This window comes from Setaria viridis, chromosome 2, assembly GCF_005286985.2.
Source record: "Setaria viridis chromosome 2, Setaria_viridis_v4.0, whole genome shotgun sequence".
NCBI lineage: Eukaryota > Viridiplantae > Streptophyta > Magnoliopsida > Poales > Poaceae > Setaria > Setaria viridis.
The window spans coordinates 1,622,962-1,628,227 of record NC_048264.2 but is presented as its reverse complement, the minus strand read 5'-3'; the positions used below and the strand labels follow the sequence as shown (position 1 = coordinate 1,628,227).

Here is a 5,266-nt window from a genome sequence, read left to right as displayed (position 1 = left end):
CATTGAGAGCATCCTCCAACACTTCGGGGAAGCCACTGGCCTACGCACAAACTTGCGCAAGACACAGATTGCACCCATAAGCTGCCAAAACATTGACCTTGACTAACTACTCAAGATCTGCTGGTAACAAGATCGACATTCCCAATGCGCTACTTTGGTCTTCCATTGTCAACAAAGCGCCTGAGAAAGATTGAATTCCAACCTTTTATAAATAAAGTGGCAGGTAAACTATTAGCTTGGACCGGGTGAAATCTAACACATGCAGGGAGAATAAACCTCATGAACGGTCCTCTCTTCGCAGACGGTATACTTCCTAACAACCCTCAAAGCAAATAATGAAGTGCTTCAAGACTTAGACAAAATCCGTAAAAAATTCCTCTAGGCGGGCGACCAACAACTAACAGGTGGAAAATGCAAAATTAATTGGATGAGAACCTGCCTCTCGAAATAGCATTGGGGACTCGGCATCCCAAACCTTGAGAAATTCACCAGAGCCCTCTGCCTGAGGTGGCTATGGCATGAGTGGACATCATCGGACAGACCCTGGACCAACATAGAAACCCCATGTGACGAGACGGATAGACAACTATTTGCTGCCTGCATGATCATCACCCTCGGCGACAGCAAAAAAGCCAGCTTCTAGAAGTCTAGCTGGTTGCAGGGCCAGTGACCAAAAGACATTGCACTACAACTCTTCACCATTTCAAGGAGAAACAACAGGATGGTTCACGAAGCCATCAGTAACACTAACTGGATCCGAGACCTCAACATCAATAGTAACATCAACATTTTACATTTAGCTTCTTTTGCCCTATTATGGAACATGGTCAGACAGACGGAACTTCATCCAGGAAACAAGGACACTATCAACTAGAAACTAACAAAATCACGCATGTATACAACAACATCGGCATGTAAAGCATAGTTCCTGGACTGCACCGAAACACCGAATATCTCATCAATCTGGAAAACGTGGGCGCCACCAAAATGTAAATTCTTCATGTGGCTAATTACACAAAACCACGTATGATCCGTGGACAGGTTGGCCAAACATGGATGGCCGCACAACGCCACTTGCACCCTCTGCAGATGGACCATGGAGACTAGCCACCACATCTTGGCCGAGTGCAAATACACCAGGAGAATCTGGGATCTAACGGCGACATGGATAGCAGCCAAGCCTCAGGCCAAATGGATGGCGGCCCTCATCCAACACAATGCAATGGTGGACTTATATAACTATGACACCGGATTCACCGAGTAAGGCTCTGAGAAGTCCAACTCTACTCATCGTGTGGGAGATTTGGAAAGAACGGAACGCGCGCGCCTTCAACAGACACGAGAGCTCAACGACGATGCTTATGGCAAAAATCAGGGAGGAGGGGTCAGCTTGGCTAGTGGCGGGGGCGAAAGACCTAGCGTTACTTCTAGCACGAGAGTAGTCCCTTAACTTCTCGCATAGCTCGCCAAATGGCACACCGTGTTTTCCTGTTTTGGTTTTATTTTTTTCATGTAAACTCCTGCTCAATCAATGAAATAGACACACTCTCGTGCCTGTTCATTCAAAAAAAAACATCTGATAATCCTGCCATGAGTTTGATTAGTTAAGCATGGAGATTGCTAGGAAAAGAATGTGGCATATATAGAAGGATTGTTCCTTGACTTAAAGTCGCCTTAGTTTATATATTGTCGACTTTAACAGAAACATGACACTTTTTATTTGAGTACTTGTCATCTGTTGTATATATAATTGCCCAACAGGCATTATCTTACGTGGTCAACATCTGCGTGGGAAATCATACGGAGAGTGGTTGGATAGCTGAGGAGGACTGGAGAATGAAACAAATATAAAGCTATGAACATCTCCCCATCTATGCATCATCGTACAAGGAAGGAACTCGACTGCACCCACCCCTCACCAGACACCCTCATCGGCGACAGCTTGCCTTTCTCCTAGTCTCCACTATTTCGTCTATGCATCCCATTTCCTAGCCTTGAGGAAGTGTGCTAGGGACAGCACGAGTCCATTCATTGAGGCATGTCAAGTTGTCTGCGCATGGTCAACACTGTCCTAGCAATCGATTCTTTGACTGATTTTGGTCGAGCAACTGAAACATTTTGGCAACTACAGTTTTGTTTTTCTTTTTCCTTTTTTACCAAAAGGAAATCCCCTGACGAAAACCGTATCCATCCAATACACAAAAAAGAGGCCGAGAACATGTTCCGGGATTGAAACATATTCAAACTGCAACTTCGGCTCACAAGGATGCAAAACGGCCCAATTACTGAAAAGTTCTTAACGAAAGTAGCTACACACTCGAAAGTCATAGAAAATAAGAACAAGTGATGATCCTGCACTTATAAGTCTACGCTTACAAATGCACTGCATTCTGATCTCCCATGTAATTGAGTAATTCCTAGCGTATACTCAACTGGTGAGAACCAAACATCATACATACAAGACAAACAAATTGAAACCAAGAACAAGTGATGTGCTACAGTTGCATAGGTTCCTAATGTAGAACATAGCACTTCTAGATCCCAGAGCTGTTGTGGTTTTGTTTTTCTTTACCCTCTTCTTCTTTAATGAAATGATTTAGAATTTCAGGTGTAACTGTGGTGCTGCTATCAATAGTTCTTTTTCTTTCCGAATCCAATTCATGAGCGACCTTTGCAACCGGACAGGCACATGTGTAAACCATGAGTCAAGCCAGTGACAGAGACGTATCCGATTCCTAATGAGCTCTTCATCATCTCCTTGCAACAGCTTTCTTTTCCTAGCTCCCCCAGAAGTGCTCCGTCTTCTCATTCTTGAGCTCCATGTGCTCATGCATGGCTTCTCAACCTGAATAAGTGCAAAGCCATGTTTAGACTTCCAAAGCATTTGGTAAACCATTGCTTCGGCATTCTGGTGGAAGTAATCTATTGCCTTTGGCAGCATAATCTCTTCTAGCTGTTCCAGGGCAATGTCTGTATGCAAGAAATGTTGCTCCTTGCGGACTATCGCCGCTATCTCAGAATTCCTATTTGCTGGCAGCATGTCCTCTAAAGAGCCATGGGGCGAAAAGGCGATCCCAGCTTTCAGATATGGACAATCTTGCAGAGAAATTAGGTCTTCAGAATGTGAGGTCTTCTGTTTTCTGTACATAGGTAGTGAGACGTGGCAATGCAAAGTAAATTGAATTACTGGTTCTAGCAAACCATCTGATAATCCTGCCATATCCATGCTGCTAAAATGTCGAACCTCATGCCGTCCATACTCCTTGCAACAAAATGGGTTTGGCCGAACCAACTGAGAGGACAATCTATTGAGTTTGTCCCAATGTTCTTTATGGTCCGAATAAAAAGAGGGCCCCCATAAGAAGTCTTCATTGGGCAGTTGAGTAAGTTCATTTCTAATATTTTCAAATTTACACTTGAAATGAGGGGCAAATAACTGGAGGCACTTAACTGCGATCCCAACTATATCTATACTCTCCGAGAGCTGTACGACCAAACTAAAGCAGATATTACCCTCCGGTGTACCATCATACTGGATAAATGTTAGGCTAACATCTATTCCATGCACTGGATTACGGATGGGAGTCAACCATAATTGAAACAAAGGATACTCATTCCCCCGAACAATTTTATGATGTAGTTCCTTGCCTGCAAAAAGGTTTCTGACAAGAGATTCAAAGGGAATGTGACGGCGTGGTGTGCCACCAAGCTCTATGAATCTCAGAAACTCACTAGCACCATCTGCATACCACTCAAATCTTTGAGCAATGGATCTTCTCAAGTCATTGTCATTGCGTTTAAATATGGAGAGAGCAAATGACTTGGTAGCATGCACAATACGGTTAGGGAGGGAGGAATTCTTTACCTCCCGTTCCATTTGTTCGTCTTCTAGGATTCTCTGCTTGCATTTGTGCAGTGTGTCATCACACTCTTGAGCAGCACGCTTCAGCTTCCTACGCCAACGCAATAAGGATGCATCAGTGATCTGCCACTTATTAGATGTCTCAAGAGCAGCCTCCAGCCTGATGTGTGCCATCTCTAGCCTCTCCAAGTTTCTTTTCTCATTTGATTCCTCTTTCTCCTCATATTTTTGAACTAGACCAGATAGGATTTGGCCAACTGTCTCCTGGACAATCGCAGCACTGACTAATTCTGCCATTAGAGTTCAAGCATCGCTCCCCTGCTCAGAAAAAGTAAGATATAACAGTATGCATGAGAGATTAGATGATGAACTTTGGATCGTGAGCAAAGATTTAGCTTAGCAGTTGTAAGAACGTACCGTCAACCGGATTGGGTGAAAATTGTGGACAACTAACCTGTGTGTAGAGAGATACTATTATGGGTGTTAAAATTGAACGAGAATGTGACCCAAGAGGCAAAGACGTTGAAAGCAAAAAGAGGTTGATGGTCCATTAATATAGATGGGTCTGATGGTGAGTGGTGGAGCAGTCGGTCTCTACAATGGAAAAATGTTGACAAGGAAGGATTGTTTCTGATTTTAACTTTTGCCTAAAAGAACTGTTTCTTTGACTTGACCGAAACATGATGTTACGTTGGCCAGAAGAATTGCCCAACAGGCATATATAGTAGTGAACAACCGTGGTAAAAACGAAATGGTGGGTGGTTGTGATGACATACTAACATTTGACCAAGAAAGCTAAGGACAACAAAGGAAATACAACTTGAACACCCACCAACAAGGAATTCAGCAAAGCCTTGGCCTATAAAAGGCAACTGCTTGTGGATGAAGCAAACAGATATTCCAAATTTGTAACTTGCATGAACATTTTGTATGCCGTGCTTGTTTTGACGGATCACATGGACAGTTATAGTTCCCCTGTTTAATTTGCTGCTGCGCCAAGTGCCATCCTTCTAGGTTCTAGCCATTTTTGCATCTGTCATCGGTGTTACTGTTACCCTAACTATCTGACTACATCTGCTGTATATGATAAATTGCAAATACACTGCTAGGTTGTATTCCCATTAAAAAAATGATTGATCTCACATATACAAGAGTAAGATTGTAGCGTTATACTGGCAACCATTTCTGCTAGATTCAAGCATCCTAGTATAAATCCATCGCATATTCTCCTGGGAATCATCTCTCTCAATGCAGAGACACGGAAGCCGGAAGTAATGGGGACTAGGGAGTGCCATGTTAGGTGGGGAAGCAAATCGATCGAACCTCGACTCCACCTACGTGTCATCGAAATAGGTGGCACCTCGGACCCGTCTCCGGCCGCTCGTCATCCTCTGCCACGCCTTT

The 5,266-nt window shown here is 43.6% G+C and overlaps 1 long non-coding RNA gene across 1 annotated transcript; it reads right to left on the bottom strand.

The window, feature by feature from the left end:
* Window positions 1-2,282: 2,282 nt before the first annotated feature.
* LOC117845750 (uncharacterized) lies at window positions 2,283-4,584 on the bottom strand. The gene is made up of 2 exons (XR_011897467.1): window positions 4,280-4,584; window positions 2,283-4,180 (listed from the first exon to the last, which is right to left on the bottom strand). It is a non-coding gene; the product is annotated as an uncharacterized lncRNA (long non-coding RNA).
* Window positions 4,585-5,266: the final 682 nt, after the last annotated feature.